Below are 17,954 nucleotides of genomic sequence, written 5' to 3' on the forward strand. Positions count from 1 at the left end.
CAAGAAATACAAATCCGGCGAGATTGTTTAAAAACATCAAATGATTTCCAAAGGCTACTGGGAGACATTAACTGGATTAGACCTCAGTTGCGGTTGACAACCGGTGAATTACAACCTTTGTTTAAAATGTTACGTGGGGAAGCTGATCCTACTTCTCCCCGCGAGATAACACGGGGAAGAGGCTTTGCTTGTATTTCTCCAGGTCCGGAAGAAAAACCTTTGTGAATTCCTGGTCGGTGTTAAACCATACCATGAACGACAGCCCACAGAAGAGAAGACATCTAGAGATACCCATCCACGCCCCTAGGGTGTGGAAAAGCTCTCACTTTCCGCAGCCGCAGAAGGACTGTCCACTTCAGACCCTGTTAAATGGATAAAGACTTTGGGTAGAGGGTTTTTGCTGGGGATATTGCTCTTCTGTTTATTGTTCTGTTTATTTTACATAGTCCTCAGATGTGGACAAATAGCCCTCCGACGGGCTGTAAGTGAAACAACTACACGTTCTGTGTTTCTCATGCTTCAAAAACAAAAAAGGGGGAGATGTAGTCACACAACAGCCTAGCCGACTGTCCCCCCATGTCTTTCCTTAAGGAAAGAAGAGTCTGTAAGACTGTGCCTTTCTGGGACTCTGTTCCATTCTTGTGTTTACACCTTATGTCTCTCTGTCTGGTCCCCCAAAAGATGGTTTGCAGCCAAAGACGGGTAAGATATCTCACGGGAGATACAACCTAAGCCAGGCGGAACCGAGTGGGGACCCCCAATGAGCTGCCTTAGAAGACCCAAAAAGGAGCCTTTCCTCCCCTTCCCCCTGCCTGGCAAAAGCCACTGCTGTCTCTGGCTTTCCTCTCTCACCTGATTGTGAGAGAAGTCATGAGGGCAATGAAGATCAGTTCTCTCCACTTATCTCAACAGAGCTGTTACAATATGAGTGACTTGACCCTGAGAAGGTAAGACATCATGGGACTTTATGCTTCGGCTGTTAACAGACAAAGGGTGATTGGAATAAACATTTTTTCTGCTATGAGGTATGAGTCTCACAGACCGTGTAAGAAAAAATGTTACTCTTGATCTTATCCAGTTTCATAAAGAGGTCTTGACACTGCGAGAGACCTCTCCTTTAAACACCGATATAGCTGATACTCTCAACAAACTTGTCTCTAGTTTTCACAATGTATTTCCATCATACTCTTCAATGCTTCGAATTATGGCCCCCCTTGTAATTCCGCTTGTTGTGATCCTCCTGATACTATGTTTCCTCCCCTGCATCACAAAAGCTGTGATGGGGATAGTCACAGATATTTATGGAGAAATTCACAAAATAAGGCTCCACATGGCTGATAGACCAAAAGCCACTGCCCCTGTCTAACCCCAAAGGAGATCGGTAGCCAATGACGGGTAATGATCAGTGGATGTCTTACGACCTAAGACAGGAGTCGATCGCTTTGCTGAAGGATATCCAATGACGGGTAAGTGAGAAGGTCTGTACTGACCACCTAAGCCACGCACGATCTCAAAAACTAAAAAAGGGGGAATTGTGGGGAGCTGGAGCATCAAGCGTTAAGAAAATGTAACTACAAGCAGAGGTTGGGAGGATGGCTGAGGGGAACTCCGCTAAGCATAAAGAACAAACAGACACCTGCTGTTCTGGGAATGGGACAATATCAAAAGGTCTAAAGACAGTCAGGGCCAAACTTTGGAAAAACGTAACTAATCTGTCCTTGCTGCCTCAGCCGCTTTATGTAACCTTCTTGTTTCTGTCTGTATAAAAGCATGCTGAAAAATCAAGCAGGCGCAGCAGTCTAGTCAGAACCGCTCGCCCTCCCGATCCCATCTTTGTCTCTTGTCCAATTTTTTCTCAATCCTCACTCCGCACTTCAGGAACCGTTCGTCTCGTCGGCAGGCTCCGACATGGTGGTCTCTCCTGGAGTCCGAGGGCGTGCGGGGTGTTGGGGTGCTGCTCCCTCCGTCCCCTGGTTTGTCCCGGCTCTTTTTCCCCTGTGTGTCGGGGCCACCGCGGCCGGCGGGAACGGAGGGCTCCTGGCTCTTGTGGGAGACGTGAGGGGGCGCGCGCGCGCGCGCGCGGGGGTGTGGGGCGAGGTGCCGGCCAGCAGAGACAGAGGCCTCCGGTGGGGCGGGGCGGGTGGGCATCCCGTTTGCCGGAGGACACGCCGATCCTGTGTCTCGGGGCCCAGGTGCAGGCACAGGGATGGTCGTCCCCTGGGCTCGGGCCGAGGTGCGAAGGACCGGCACGTCCTGGGATGGAGAAAGCCTGGTGGAGGCCAGCGCCGGCAGGCAGCCCTGGGCTTGGGCTTTGGGGGCGGCGGGGGCGGGGAGCGGGAGGGAGCGCGGCGATGGCAGCGGCGGCGGCGACCGCGGCTCGGTGAAGGGCTGCGGGCTGTCGGCCTGCGGGAGCGAAGAGGACTGAGAAGAGGGTGTGGGGGGGAGCCGGGGCCGACGGGCCTGGCGTGCGGCCCGGGCTGCGAGCTTGTAGTGCCGGGCGGCTGACCCGCCGCTGGCCAGGGGGACCTTCGGCGGGCTGGGCGGCTGCAGAGGGGCAAGGGGCGCCAGGGGTTCGGAGGGAGCCACGCCGGGGCGGCGGCGCAAAAGGAGAGGCGAGCAAAAGCCTACAGCACCCGGTATTCCCAGGCGGTCTCCCATCCAAGTACTAACCAGGCCCGACCCTGCTTAGCTTCCGAGATCAGACGAGATCGGGCGCGTTCAGGGTGGTATGGCCGTAGACGCTGGGACCCGGCTCCCGGCGCCCCAAGAGCCTGCTCCGGGCCTGCCTCGTGAGCGCGCGCCATGCAGCTGGGTCGCTCGGGTGGCGAGCATCTCCCTGCTGACCGGCTCCGCCAGCGCCTCACCTCCCGCCTGCTCCCCGCCTCCTCCGGACGAATCTGGCGCGCGAGGCCCCTTCGCGCCTTCCGTGGCTCCACGGGACTCTGCCATTACCCTGATGGTGACAGAAGTCGTGGAACTCTGGCATCCTGGGACTCCCCGGGACCCGACCGGAATACACCCCGCCCCGCTACCGCCACCAGGCCCACCCCGAACGCATCCCCAACGCTGGTCGCCAGCAGGCAGCCCTGTGTTTGGGAGTTGTGGGAGGAGCCCGCGGCAGCGGCGGCGAGGGCAGAGCTGGCGTCGACGGTGGGGAGAGCGGTGATGGCGGTGGCGGCGGCGGCGGCGGCGGCGGCGGTGGGGCGGGGAGCGGGAGGGAGCGCGGCGATGGCGGCGGTGGCCGCGAGCGAGGTGAAGGCGGCGGCGACGGGGGCGGGGGCGAGGGCAAGGGCAGCGCTGGCGGCAGTAGCGGGCAGCGCGGTGCTGGCGGCGACGGAGACCGCGGCTCAGCGAACGGGTGCGGCCTGACGGCCTGCGGGAGCGAAGAGGACTAAGAAGAGGGTATGAGGGGGAGCCCCGGCCGACAAGACTAGCGTGCGACCTGGACTGCCAGGTTGTACGTCCGGGCGGCGGACCCGCCGCTGGTCAGGTGGACCTTCGGCGGGCTGGGCGCCTGCAGAGGGGGAAGGGTCGCCAGGGGTTCGGAGGGAGCCACGTCGGGGCGGCGGCGCAAAAGGAGAGGCGAGCAAAAAGCCTACAGCACCCGGTATTCCCAGGCGGTCTCCCATCCAAGTACTAACCAGGCCCGACCCTGCTTAGCTTCCGAGATCAGACGAGATCGGGCGCCTTCAGGGTGGTATGGCCGTAGACGCTGGGACCCGGCTCCCGGCGCCCCAAGAGCCTGCTCCCGGCCTGCCTCGTGAGCGTGCGCCGTGCTGCTGGGCCGCTCGGGTGGCGAGCATCTCCCCGCTGGCCGGCTCCGCCGGCGCCGCGCTTCCCGCCTGTTCCCCGTCTCCTCCGGACGCCGCCGGCGTAGGCGGCGGGCTACTCTTGGCCGGCAGCGAGGCCCCTTCGCGCCACCCGTGGCTCCACGGGCCTCTGTCACTTCCCTGACGGTGACAGAAGTCTCGGCGCCCTGGCATCCTGGGACTCCCCGGGCCCCGAACGGCTTACACCCCGCCCCCCCACCCCAACCCCGCTCACCCCCACCCCCAGCCCCACCTCCCCAGACTCGCCTGGCTGCTCTGCGGTCCCCCGCTCATGGCAAGCGAGGGCGTCGCAGGGTCCTCTCAGGCCCCTCCGGCCCTAGGCACGCGCGGCCCTGGCCCTGGCACTGGCCGGCCCCACCGACTGGCCCAAAGCCACGGGGAGCCACCCGTGCCACCAGGGTGCAGCGGCTCCAGTCTGCCGTCACCCTTCGTCACACAGCCTTCCGTCTGGGCCCTCGCCCCTCGTCAGCGACCAGCGGCCCACCCGATCTCCGGTCCCTTCACTGGCTACACGTCACCTCGCCTGACCCAGGGAGGTGAGAGAGAGGATGAGAGAAGGCCAGAGACGGAGCAAGAGAGAGGCGGAGAGAGACAGACGGGGACTGTGGGGACAGAGTCCCAGAGAGCCGTTTCCAGGCCCTGGGCCTCGCGTGGAGGGGTGCTGCCTCGGGTGGTACACGGTCATCAGCTGTGACCGCTTGGCCGTCAGCTGTTGCCAGTTGGCCATGGGCCACCCGTACAGCGGCGGTGGCCAAGCTAGGAAGCGCGGATGGTGGACTGCAAATTGCAGAGGGGCGCGGATTGCAGTTGGCCGGCTTGGTGTGTCGGTCGGTTGGTGGGTCGGTTGGTTGGCAGAGAAGCGGCCGGCAGGTTGGGGATTGTGCGGCTCCGGCTTGCTGCGTCTCCGAGCCAGCCGCCCGTGAGAAATGGTGCTATGAGCCCCCTATCCATGGCTCCGTTGGTGTTTCTTCTTGGCCTGGCCATATCCTGCGTTCTTGTGCGGGCAGAGGGACTAGAGTCCCCGCAGGACAGGGACCGACAGACAGAACGGGAGGAGGAGGAGGAGGCAGCGCGATGGAAATATACACGTATATGTGCATGTATGTATCTAGACATACAGAGAGACTCGGACAGAGACAGAGAAAGAGGGGGCTGGCACGCGGGGAGAGAGCTCCTGAGCGAGAGCCACAGCCCAACAGGCATGTCACAGAGCCAGACGGACAGGGGGTGGAGGTTGAGGGGGAGGGACGCACAGGCTGGGACACGGACTGGGACGGACGCACTGAGGCTGTGTTGAGGTGGCAGCTTCTCCACCGGTGTGTGGTCGTGCCCGGGGCTGGGCTCCGCTAAGGAGGCAGTGCCCGGGCTTTGGCAGTCACCCTCGAAGCCCCCGGGGCGGGCCGCCAGGGTCTCCGGAGCACCGGTGCCGGTGGGCTCCGAGCCCCGCCCAGGGTCCCGCCCGCGGGAGGAGAGTGGCAGCCCTAGGCACCCTCGTTGTGAGGGTCGTGTGCCTGCGTGCCTGCTCTTCCCCTTGTGGTGGTGTGGGGAGCTGGAGCATCAAGGGTTAAGAAAATGTAGCTACAAGCAGAGGTTGGGAGGATGGCTGAGGGGAACTCCCATAAGCATAAAGAACAAACAGACACCTGCTGTTCTGGGAATGGGACAATATCAAAAGGTCTAAAGACAGTCAGGGCCAAACTTTGGAAAAACGTAACTAATCTGTACTTGCTGCCTCAGCCGCTTTATGTAACCTTCTTGTTTCTGTCTGTATAAAAGCATGCTGAAAAATCAAGCAGGCGCAGCAGTCTAGTCAGAACCGCTCGCCCTCCCGATCCCATCTTTGTCTCTTGTCCAATTTTTTCTCAATCCTCACTCCCCACTTCAGGAACCGTTCGTCTCGTCGGCAGGCTCCGACAAGTGGCGCCCGAACAGGGACCTGAATACTGGGGAATCAGTGAAGGACTCCGCTTGCAAATGAGACGCGTCGAATAAGGTTAGTGAAAGCGGTGAGATACCATAGTCGGGAGTAAAATAAAATGGGACAGGGTCACAGTAAAAGGCTGTTTACTCACATGTTAAGGAGCATGCTAAAAGCTAGAGGAGTTAAAACCAGTGAAGCACAGTTGCTTCGATTTTTAGAATTTGTAGTACAAATATGTCCCTGGTTCCCCCGAAGAAGGGACTTTAAACTTAGAAACTTGGGAAAAGGTGAGAGAGCGTTTACAGGGATATTATGATGCTCATGGACCCTCTGAAGTACCAGTAGATACTTTTTCCTTATGGAATTTGGTTAGGGATGTGATCGATCCTAGACACGAGGGAATCACATACTCTGAAAATGATCAACCCAAACTGGATCCCCCTTGGAAGCACAGGGGCAAAGATTACAAGCTGCACTCACTTCCCTCTCTGTTCAAATGCAATTAGTCCAGGCTCAACAGACTGGGCCTTTATTAGAATCTCAATCAGAATAGAAGCCTAGGTTACAATTAAGCTCTCCTCCAAGTGTAGTTGCAGGGCTAGATCCACTGCCCGAGGCCCCTATCAACAGATAAAAGATTCAAGCCGCCAAGCTGCTAGTACAGGAGCAACTTAAAAAGGGACACATTGCCCCCTCCAATTCTCCCGGGAATTCTCCCGTGTTTGTAATTAATTAAAAAAAAAAAAAAAAAATCTGGCAGATAGAGATTATTACAAGATTTACAAAAAGTTAATAAAACCATGAAATTAACGGGAGCCTTACAGACAGGCTTGCCCTGTCCTGCAGCCATACCAAAAAACACATATAAAATTGTTTTGGACTGCAAAGATTGTTTTTATACTATACCTTTAAATCCTGATGACTGCCCCAGATTTGCTTTCAGTGTTCCTTCCGTTAATTTACAAGAACCTTTTAAGAGATATCATTGGCTAGTGCTACCTCAGGGAATGGCTAGTAGCCCTACACTATGTCAAAAATTTGTATCAGCTGCAATAAAACCTACCCGAAGGACATTTCCAGATATTTACATCATCCACTACATGGATGACATACTTCTTGCCCACTCTTGTGAACCAAAGTTGCTTGCTGCTTTTGCTCATTTACAAAAAAAGCTCCACGATTATGGGCTAGTTATAGCCCCAGAAAAAATTCAGCAAGTGCCTCCTTACTCTTATCTGGGATATTGCTTAATGCCTCAGGCCGTTGTGCCTCAAGAAATACAAATCCGGCGAGATTGTTTAAAAACATCAAATGATTTCCAAAGGCTACTGGGAGACATTAACTGGATTAGACCTCAGTTGCGGTTGACAACCGGTGAATTACAACCTTTGTTTAAAATGTTACGTGGGGAAGCTGATCCTACTTCTCCCCGCGAGATAACACGGGGAAGAGGCTTTGCTTGTATTTCTCCAGGTCCGGAAGAAAAACCTTTGTGAATTCCTGGTCGGTGTTAAACCATACCATGAACGACAGCCCACAGAAGAGAAGACATCTAGAGATACCCATCCACGCCCCTAGGGTGTGGAAAAGCTCTCACTTTCCGCAGCCGCAGAAGGACTGTCCACTTCAGACCCTGTTAAATGGATAAAGACTTTGGGTAGAGGGTTTTTGCTGGGGATATTGCTCTTCTGTTTATTGTTCTGTTTATTTTACATAGTCCTCAGATGTGGACAAATAGCCCTCCGACGGGCTGTAAGTGAAACAACTACACGTTCTGTGTTTCTCATGCTTCAAAAACAAAAAAGGGGGAGATGTAGTCACACAACAGCCTAGCCGACTGTCCCCCCATGTCTTTCCTTAAGGAAAGAAGAGTCTGTAAGACTGTGCCTTTCTGGGACTCTGTTCCATTCTTGTGTTTACACCTTATGTCTCTCTGTCTGGTCCCCCAAAAGATGGTTTGCAGCCAAAGACGGGTAAGATATCTCACGGGAGATACAACCTAAGCCAGGCGGAACCGAGTGGGGACCCCCAATGAGCTGCCTTAGAAGACCCAAAAAGGAGCCTTTCCTCCCCTTCCCCCTGCCTGGCAAAAGCCACTGCTGTCTCTGGCTTTCCTCTCTCACCTGATTGTGAGAGAAGTCATGAGGGCAATGAAGATCAGTTCTCTCCACTTATCTCAACAGAGCTGTTACAATATGAGTGACTTGACCCTGAGAAGGTAAGACATCATGGGACTTTATGCTTCGGCTGTTAACAGACAAAGGGTGATTGGAATAAACATTTTTTCTGCTATGAGGTATGAGTCTCACAGACCGTGTAAGAAAAAATGTTACTCTTGATCTTATCCAGTTTCATAAAGAGGTCTTGACACTGCGAGAGACCTCTCCTTTAAACACCGATATAGCTGATACTCTCAACAAACTTGTCTCTAGTTTTCACAATGTATTTCCATCATACTCTTCAATGCTTCGAATTATGGCCCCCCTTGTAATTCCGCTTGTTGTGATCCTCCTGATACTATGTTTCCTCCCCTGCATCACAAAAGCTGTGATGGGGATAGTCACAGATATTTATGGAGAAATTCACAAAATAAGGCTCCACATGGCTGATAGACCAAAAGCCACTGCCCCTGTCTAACCCCAAAGGAGATCGGTAGCCAATGACGGGTAATGATCAGTGGATGTCTTACGACCTAAGACAGGAGTCGATCGCTTTGCTGAAGGATATCCAATGACGGGTAAGTGAGAAGGTCTGTACTGACCACCTAAGCCACGCACAATCTCAAAAACTAAAAAAGGGGGAATTGTGGGGAGCTGGAGCATCAAGCGTTAAGAAAATGTAACTACAAGCAGAGGTTGGGAGGATGGCTGAGGGGAACTCCGCTAAGCATAAAGAACAAACAGACACCTGCTGTTCTGGGAATGGGACAATATCAAAAGGTCTAAAGACAGTCAGGGCCAAACTTTGGAAAAACGTAACTAATCTGTCCTTGCTGCCTCAGCCGCTTTATGTAACCTTCTTGTTTCTGTCTGTATAAAAGCATGCTGAAAAATCAAGCAGGCGCAGCAGTCTAGTCAGAACCGCTCGCCCTCCCGATCCCATCTTTGTCTCTTGTCCAATTTTTTCTCAATCCTCACTCCGCACTTCAGGAACCGTTCGTCTCGTCGGCAGGCTCCGACATGGTGGTCTCTCCTGGAGTCCGAGGGCGTGCGGGGTGTTGGGGTGCTGCTCCCTCCGTCCCCTGGTTTGTCCCGGCTCTTTTTCCCCTGTGTGTCGGGGCCACCGCGGCCGGCGGGAACGGAGGGCTCCTGGCTCTTGTGGGAGACGTGAGGGGGCGCGCGCGCGCGCGCGCGGGGGTGTGGGGCGAGGTGCCGGCCAGCAGAGACAGAGGCCTCCGGTGGGGCGGGGCGGGTGGGCATCCCGTTTGCCGGAGGACACGCCGATCCTGTGTCTCGGGGCCCAGGTGCAGGCACAGGGATGGTCGTCCCCTGGGCTCGGGCCGAGGTGCGAAGGACCGGCACGTCCTGGGATGGAGAAAGCCTGGTGGAGGCCAGCGCCGGCAGGCAGCCCTGGGCTTGGGCTTTGGGGGCGGCGGGGGCGGGGAGCGGGAGGGAGCGCGGCGATGGCAGCGGCGGCGGCGACCGCGGCTCGGTGAAGGGCTGCGGGCTGTCGGCCTGCGGGAGCGAAGAGGACTGAGAAGAGGGTGTGGGGGGGAGCCGGGGCCGACGGGCCTGGCGTGCGGCCCGGGCTGCGAGCTTGTAGTGCCGGGCGGCTGACCCGCCGCTGGCCAGGGGGACCTTCGGCGGGCTGGGCGGCTGCAGAGGGGCAAGGGGCGCCAGGGGTTCGGAGGGAGCCACGCCGGGGCGGCGGCGCAAAAGGAGAGGCGAGCAAAAGCCTACAGCACCCGGTATTCCCAGGCGGTCTCCCATCCAAGTACTAACCAGGCCCGACCCTGCTTAGCTTCCGAGATCAGACGAGATCGGGCGCGTTCAGGGTGGTATGGCCGTAGACGCTGGGACCCGGCTCCCGGCGCCCCAAGAGCCTGCTCCGGGCCTGCCTCGTGAGCGCGCGCCATGCAGCTGGGTCGCTCGGGTGGCGAGCATCTCCCTGCTGACCGGCTCCGCCAGCGCCTCACCTCCCGCCTGCTCCCCGCCTCCTCCGGACGAATCTGGCGCGCGAGGCCCCTTCGCGCCTTCCGTGGCTCCACGGGACTCTGCCATTACCCTGATGGTGACAGAAGTCGTGGAACTCTGGCATCCTGGGACTCCCCGGGACCCGACCGGAATACACCCCGCCCCGCTACCGCCACCAGGCCCACCCCGAACGCATCCCCAACGCTGGTCGCCAGCAGGCAGCCCTGTGTTTGGGAGTTGTGGGAGGAGCCCGCGGCAGCGGCGGCGAGGGCAGAGCTGGCGTCGGCGGTGGGGAGCGCGGCGGTGGAGGCGGTGGCCGCGAGCGAGGTGAAGGCGGCGGCGACGGCGGCGGCGGCGGGGGCGAGGGCAGCGCTGGCGGCAGTAGCGGGCAGCGCGGTGCTGGCGGCGACGGCGACCGCGGCTCAGCGAACGGGTGCGGCCTGACGGCCTGCGGGAGCGAAGAGGACTAAGAAGAGGGTATGAGGGGGAGCCCCGGCCGACAAGACTAGCGTGCGACCTGGACTGCCAGGTTGTACGTCCGGGCGGCGGACCCGCCGCTGGTCAGGTGGACCTTCGGCGGGCTGGGCGCCTGCAGAGGGGGAAGGGTCGCCAGGGGTTCGGAGGGAGCCACGTCGGGGCGGCGGCGCAAAAGGAGAGGCGAGCAAAAAGCCTACAGCACCCGGTATTCCCAGGCGGTCTCCCATCCAAGTACTAACCAGGCCCGACCCTGCTTAGCTTCCGAGATCAGACGAGATCGGGCGCCTTCAGGGTGGTATGGCCGTAGACGCTGGGACCCGGCTCCCGGCGCCCCAAGAGCCTGCTCCCGGCCTGCCTCGTGAGCGTGCGCCGTGCTGCTGGGCCGCTCGGGTGGCGAGCATCTCCCCGCTGGCCGGCTCCGCCGGCGCCGCGCTTCCCGCCTGTTCCCCGTCTCCTCCGGACGCCGCCGGCGTAGGCGGCGGGCTACTCTTGGCCGGCAGCGAGGCCCCTTCGCGCCACCCGTGGCTCCACGGGCCTCTGTCACTTCCCTGACGGTGACAGAAGTCTCGGCGCCCTGGCATCCTGGGACTCCCCGGGCCCCGAACGGCTTACACCCCGCCCCCCCACCCCAACCCCGCTCACCCCCACCCCCAGCCCCACCTCCCCAGACTCGCCTGGCTGCTCTGCGGTCCCCCGCTCATGGCAAGCGAGGGCGTCGCAGGGTCCTCTCAGGCCCCTCCGGCCCTAGGCACGCGCGGCCCTGGCCCTGGCACTGGCCGGCCCCACCGACTGGCCCAAAGCCACGGGGAGCCACCCGTGCCACCAGGGTGCAGCGGCTCCAGTCTGCCGTCACCCTTCGTCACACAGCCTTCCGTCTGGGCCCTCGCCCCTCGTCAGCGACCAGCGGCCCACCCGATCTCCGGTCCCTTCACTGGCTACACGTCACCTCGCCTGACCCAGGGAGGTGAGAGAGAGGATGAGAGAAGGCCAGAGACGGAGCAAGAGAGAGGCGGAGAGAGACAGACGGGGACTGTGGGGACAGAGTCCCAGAGAGCCGTTTCCAGGCCCTGGGCCTCGCGTGGAGGGGTGCTGCCTCGGGTGGTGCACGGTCATCAGCTGTGACCGCTTGGCCGTCAGCTGTTGCCAGTTGGCCATGGGCCACCCGTACAGCGGCGGTGGCCAAGCTAGGAAGCGCGGATGGTGGACTGCAAATTGCAGAGGGGCGCGGATTGCAGTTGGCCGGCTTGGTGTGTCGGTCGGTTGGTGGGTCGGTTGGTTGGCAGAGAAGCGGCCGGCAGGTTGGGGATTGTGCGGCTCCGGCTTGCTGCGTCTCCGAGCCAGCCGCCCGTGAGAAATGGTGCTATGAGCCCCCTATCCATGGCTCCGTTGGTGTTTCTTCTTGGCCTGGCCATATCCTGCGTTCTTGTGCGGGCAGAGGGACTAGAGTCCCCGCAGGACAGGGACCGACAGACAGAACGGGAGGAGGAGGAGGAGGCAGCGCGATGGAAATATACACGTATATGTGCATGTATGTATCTAGACATACAGAGAGACTCGGACAGAGACAGAGAAAGAGGGGGCTGGCACGCGGGGAGAGAGCTCCTGAGCGAGAGCCACAGCCCAACAGGCATGTCACAGAGCCAGACGGACAGGGGGTGGAGGTTGAGGGGGAGGGACGCACAGGCTGGGACACGGACTGGGACGGACGCACTGAGGCTGTGTTGAGGTGGCAGCTTCTCCACCGGTGTGTGGTCGTGCCCGGGGCTGGGCTCCGCTAAGGAGGCAGTGCCCGGGCTTTGGCAGTCACCCTCGAAGCCCCCGGGGCGGGCCGCCAGGGTCTCCGGAGCACCGGTGCCGGTGGGCTCCGAGCCCCGCCCAGGGTCCCGCCCGCGGGAGGAGAGTGGCAGCCCTAGGCACCCTCGTTGTGAGGGTCGTGTGCCTGCGTGCCTGCTCTTCCCCTTGTGGTGGTGTGGGGAGCTGGAGCATCAAGGGTTAAGAAAATGTAGCTACAAGCAGAGGTTGGGAGGATGGCTGAGGGGAACTCCCATAAGCATAAAGAACAAACAGACACCTGCTGTTCTGGGAATGGGACAATATCAAAAGGTCTAAAGACAGTCAGGGCCAAACTTTGGAAAAAACGTAACTAATCTGTACTTGCTGCCTCAGCCGCTTTATGTAACCTTCTTGTTTCTGTCTGTATAAAAGCATGCTGAAAAATCAAGCAGGCGCAGCAGTCTAGTCAGAACCGCTCGCCCTCCCGATCCCATCTTTGTCTCTTGTCCAATTTTTTCTCAATCCTCACTCCCCACTTCAGGAACCGTTCGTCTCGTCGGCAGGCTCCGACAAGTGGCGCCCGAACAGGGACCTGAATACTGGGGAATCAGTGAAGGACTCCGCTTGCAAATGAGACGCGTCGAATAAGGTTAGTGAAAGCGGTGAGATACCATAGTCGGGAGTAAAATAAAATGGGACAGGGTCACAGTAAAAGGCTGTTTACTCACATGTTAAGGAGCATGCTAAAAGCTAGAGGAGTTAAAACCAGTGAAGCACAGTTGCTTCGATTTTTAGAATTTGTAGTACAAATATGTCCCTGGTTCCCCCGAAGAAGGGACTTTAAACTTAGAAACTTGGGAAAAGGTGAGAGAGCGTTTACAGGGATATTATGATGCTCATGGACCCTCTGAAGTACCAGTAGATACTTTTTCCTTATGGAATTTGGTTAGGGATGTGATCGATCCTAGACACGAGGGAATCACATACTCTGAAAATGATCAACCCAAACTGGATCCCCCTTGGAAGCACAGGGGCAAAGATTACAAGCTGCACTCACTTCCCTCTCTGTTCAAATGCAATTAGTCCAGGCTCAACAGACTGGGCCTTTATTAGAATCTCAATCAGAATAGAAGCCTAGGTTACAATTAAGCTCTCCTCCAAGTGTAGTTGCAGGGCTAGATCCACTGCCCGAGGCCCCTATCAACAGATAAAAGATTCAAGCCGCCAAGCTGCTAGTACAGGAGCAACTTAAAAAGGGACACATTGCCCCCTCCAATTCTCCCGGGAATTCTCCCGTGTTTGTAATTAATTAAAAAAAAAAAAAAAAAAATCTGGCAGATAGAGATTATTACAAGATTTACAAAAAGTTAATAAAACCATGAAATTAACGGGAGCCTTACAGACAGGCTTGCCCTGTCCTGCAGCCATACCAAAAAACACATATAAAATTGTTTTGGACTGCAAAGATTGTTTTTATACTATACCTTTAAATCCTGATGACTGCCCCAGATTTGCTTTCAGTGTTCCTTCCGTTAATTTACAAGAACCTTTTAAGAGATATCATTGGCTAGTGCTACCTCAGGGAATGGCTAGTAGCCCTACACTATGTCAAAAATTTGTATCAGCTGCAATAAAACCTACCCGAAGGACATTTCCAGATATTTACATCATCCACTACATGGATGACATACTTCTTGCCCACTCTTGTGAACCAAAGTTGCTTGCTGCTTTTGCTCATTTACAAAAAAAGCTCCACGATTATGGGCTAGTTATAGCCCCAGAAAAAATTCAGCAAGTGCCTCCTTACTCTTATCTGGGATATTGCTTAATGCCTCAGGCCGTTGTGCCTCAAGAAATACAAATCCGGCGAGATTGTTTAAAAACATCAAATGATTTCCAAAGGCTACTGGGAGACATTAACTGGATTAGACCTCAGTTGCGGTTGACAACCGGTGAATTACAACCTTTGTTTAAAATGTTACGTGGGGAAGCTGATCCTACTTCTCCCCGCGAGATAACACGGGGAAGAGGCTTTGCTTGTATTTCTCCAGGTCCGGAAGAAAAACCTTTGTGAATTCCTGGTCGGTGTTAAACCATACCATGAACGACAGCCCACAGAAGAGAAGACATCTAGAGATACCCATCCACGCCCCTAGGGTGTGGAAAAGCTCTCACTTTCCGCAGCCGCAGAAGGACTGTCCACTTCAGACCCTGTTAAATGGATAAAGACTTTGGGTAGAGGGTTTTTGCTGGGGATATTGCTCTTCTGTTTATTGTTCTGTTTATTTTACATAGTCCTCAGATGTGGACAAATAGCCCTCCGACGGGCTGTAAGTGAAACAACTACACGTTCTGTGTTTCTCATGCTTCAAAAACAAAAAAGGGGGAGATGTAGTCACACAACAGCCTAGCCGACTGTCCCCCCATGTCTTTCCTTAAGGAAAGAAGAGTCTGTAAGACTGTGCCTTTCTGGGACTCTGTTCCATTCTTGTGTTTACACCTTATGTCTCTCTGTCTGGTCCCCCAAAAGATGGTTTGCAGCCAAAGACGGGTAAGATATCTCACGGGAGATACAACCTAAGCCAGGCGGAACCGAGTGGGGACCCCCAATGAGCTGCCTTAGAAGACCCAAAAAGGAGCCTTTCCTCCCCTTCCCCCTGCCTGGCAAAAGCCACTGCTGTCTCTGGCTTTCCTCTCTCACCTGATTGTGAGAGAAGTCATGAGGGCAATGAAGATCAGTTCTCTCCACTTATCTCAACAGAGCTGTTACAATATGAGTGACTTGACCCTGAGAAGGTAAGACATCATGGGACTTTATGCTTCGGCTGTTAACAGACAAAGGGTGATTGGAATAAACATTTTTTCTGCTATGAGGTATGAGTCTCACAGACCGTGTAAGAAAAAATGTTACTCTTGATCTTATCCAGTTTCATAAAGAGGTCTTGACACTGCGAGAGACCTCTCCTTTAAACACCGATATAGCTGATACTCTCAACAAACTTGTCTCTAGTTTTCACAATGTATTTCCATCATACTCTTCAATGCTTCGAATTATGGCCCCCCTTGTAATTCCGCTTGTTGTGATCCTCCTGATACTATGTTTCCTCCCCTGCATCACAAAAGCTGTGATGGGGATAGTCACAGATATTTATGGAGAAATTCACAAAATAAGGCTCCACATGGCTGATAGACCAAAAGCCACTGCCCCTGTCTAACCCCAAAGGAGATCGGTAGCCAATGACGGGTAATGATCAGTGGATGTCTTACGACCTAAGACAGGAGTCGATCGCTTTGCTGAAGGATATCCAATGACGGGTAAGTGAGAAGGTCTGTACTGACCACCTAAGCCACGCACGATCTCAAAAACTAAAAAAGGGGGAATTGTGGGGAGCTGGAGCATCAAGCGTTAAGAAAATGTAACTACAAGCAGAGGTTGGGAGGATGGCTGAGGGGAACTCCGCTAAGCATAAAGAACAAACAGACACCTGCTGTTCTGGGAATGGGACAATATCAAAAGGTCTAAAGACAGTCAGGGCCAAACTTTGGAAAAACGTAACTAATCTGTCCTTGCTGCCTCAGCCGCTTTATGTAACCTTCTTGTTTCTGTCTGTATAAAAGCATGCTGAAAAATCAAGCAGGCGCAGCAGTCTAGTCAGAACCGCTCGCCCTCCCGATCCCATCTTTGTCTCTTGTCCAATTTTTTCTCAATCCTCACTCCGCACTTCAGGAACCGTTCGTCTCGTCGGCAGGCTCCGACATGGTGGTCTCTCCTGGAGTCCGAGGGCGTGCGGGGTGTTGGGGTGCTGCTCCCTCCGTCCCCTGGTTTGTCCCGGCTCTTTTTCCCCTGTGTGTCGGGGCCACCGCGGCCGGCGGGAACGGAGGGCTCCTGGCTCTTGTGGGAGACGTGAGGGGGCGCGCGCGCGCGCGCGCGCGGGGGTGTGGGGCGAGGTGCCGGCCAGCAGAGACAGAGGCCTCCGGTGGGGCGGGGCGGGTGGGCATCCCGTTTGCCGGAGGACACGCCGATCCTGTGTCTCGGGGCCCAGGTGCAGGCACAGGGATGGTCGTCCCCTGGGCTCGGGCCGAGGTGCGAAGGACCGGCACGTCCTGGGATGGAGAAAGCCTGGTGGAGGCCAGCGCCGGCAGGCAGCCCTGGGCTTGGGCTTTGGGGGCGGCGGGGGCGGGGAGCGGGAGGGAGCGCGGCGATGGCAGCGGCGGCGGCGACCGCGGCTCGGTGAAGGGCTGCGGGCTGTCGGCCTGCGGGAGCGAAGAGGACTGAGAAGAGGGTGTGGGGGGGAGCCGGGGCCGACGGGCCTGGCGTGCGGCCCGGGCTGCGAGCTTGTAGTGCCGGGCGGCTGACCCGCCGCTGGCCAGGGGGACCTTCGGCGGGCTGGGCGGCTGCAGAGGGGCAAGGGGCGCCAGGGGTTCGGAGGGAGCCACGCCGGGGCGGCGGCGCAAAAGGAGAGGCGAGCAAAAGCCTACAGCACCCGGTATTCCCAGGCGGTCTCCCATCCAAGTACTAACCAGGCCCGACCCTGCTTAGCTTCCGAGATCAGACGAGATCGGGCGCGTTCAGGGTGGTATGGCCGTAGACGCTGGGACCCGGCTCCCGGCGCCCCAAGAGCCTGCTCCGGGCCTGCCTCGTGAGCGCGCGCCATGCAGCTGGGTCGCTCGGGTGGCGAGCATCTCCCTGCTGACCGGCTCCGCCAGCGCCTCACCTCCCGCCTGCTCCCCGCCTCCTCCGGACGAATCTGGCGCGCGAGGCCCCTTCGCGCCTTCCGTGGCTCCACGGGACTCTGCCATTACCCTGATGGTGACAGAAGTCGTGGAACTCTGGCATCCTGGGACTCCCCGGGACCCGACCGGAATACACCCCGCCCCGCTACCGCCACCAGGCCCACCCCGAACGCATCCCCAACGCTGGTCGCCAGCAGGCAGCCCTGTGTTTGGGAGTTGTGGGAGGAGCCCGCGGCAGCGGCGGCGAGGGCAGAGCTGGCGTCGGCGGTGGGGAGCGCGGCGGTGGAGGCGGTGGCCGCGAGCGAGGTGAAGGCGGCGGCGACGGCGGCGGCGGGGGCGAGGGCAGCGCTGGCGGCAGTAGCGGGCAGCGCGGTGCTGGCGGCGACGGCGACCGCGGCTCAGCGAACGGGTGCGGCCTGACGGCCTGCGGGAGCGAAGAGGACTAAGAAGAGGGTATGGGGGGGAGCCCGGGCCGACAAGCCTAGCGTGCGACCCGGACTGCCAGGTTGTACGTCCGTGCGGCGGACCCGCCGCTGGTCAGGGGGACCTTCGTTGGGCTGGGCGGCTGCAGAGGGGCAAGGGGCGCCAGGGGTTCGGAGGGAGCCACGTCGGGGCGGCGGCGCAAAAGGAGAGGCGAGCAAAAAGCCTACAGCACCCGGTATTCCCAGGCGGTCTCCCATCCAAGTACTAACCAGGCCCGACCCTGCTTAGCTTCCGAGATCAGACGAGATCGGGCGCGTTCAGGGTGGTATGGCCGTAGACGCTGGGACCCGGCTCCCGGCGCCCCAAGAGCCTGCTCCCGGCCTGCCTCGTGAGCGTGCGCCGTGCTGCTGGGCCCCTCGGGTGGCGAGCATCTCCCCGCTGGCCGGCTCCGCCGGCGCCGCGCCTCCCGCCTGTTCCTCGCCTCCTCCGGACGCCGCCGGCGTGGGCGGCGGGCTACTCTTGGCCCGCAGCGAGGCCCCTTCGCGCCACCCGTGGCTCCACGGGCCTCTGTCACTTCCCTGACGGTGACAGAAGTCTCGGCGCCCTGGCATCCTGGGACTCCCCGGGCCCCGAACGGCTTACACCCCGCCCCCCCACCCCAAC

At 58.0% G+C, this 17,954-nt stretch overlaps 6 non-coding genes across 6 annotated transcripts; all 6 read right to left on the minus strand.

The window, feature by feature from the left end:
* Window positions 1–2,621: 2,621 nt before the first annotated feature.
* Window positions 2,622–2,740, minus strand: LOC148757766 (5S ribosomal RNA). The gene has a single exon (XR_016021837.1). It is a non-coding gene; the product is annotated as a 5S ribosomal RNA (ribosomal RNA).
* Window positions 2,741–3,592: 852 nt separating this feature from the next.
* LOC148757767 (5S ribosomal RNA) lies at window positions 3,593–3,711 on the minus strand. The gene has a single exon (XR_016021828.1). It is a non-coding gene; the product is annotated as a 5S ribosomal RNA (ribosomal RNA).
* A 5,932-nt stretch (window positions 3,712–9,643) lies between these two features.
* LOC148757768 (5S ribosomal RNA) lies at window positions 9,644–9,762 on the minus strand. Its single transcript, XR_016021838.1, has one exon. It is a non-coding gene; the product is annotated as a 5S ribosomal RNA (ribosomal RNA).
* A 789-nt stretch (window positions 9,763–10,551) lies between these two features.
* LOC141568764 (5S ribosomal RNA) lies at window positions 10,552–10,670 on the minus strand. Its single transcript, XR_012491961.2, has one exon. It is a non-coding gene; the product is annotated as a 5S ribosomal RNA (ribosomal RNA).
* Window positions 10,671–16,606: 5,936 nt separating this feature from the next.
* LOC148757769 (5S ribosomal RNA) lies at window positions 16,607–16,725 on the minus strand. The gene has a single exon (XR_016021839.1). It is a non-coding gene; the product is annotated as a 5S ribosomal RNA (ribosomal RNA).
* A 786-nt stretch (window positions 16,726–17,511) lies between these two features.
* On the minus strand, window positions 17,512–17,630 carry LOC148757770 (5S ribosomal RNA). Its single transcript, XR_016021840.1, has one exon. It is a non-coding gene; the product is annotated as a 5S ribosomal RNA (ribosomal RNA).
* Window positions 17,631–17,954: the final 324 nt, after the last annotated feature.

Source organism: Rhinolophus sinicus, chromosome 7, assembly GCF_057876585.1.
Source record: "Rhinolophus sinicus isolate RSI-liver-muscle chromosome 7, RSI-T2T, whole genome shotgun sequence".
Classification (NCBI taxonomy): Eukaryota; Metazoa; Chordata; class Mammalia; order Chiroptera; family Rhinolophidae; genus Rhinolophus; species Rhinolophus sinicus.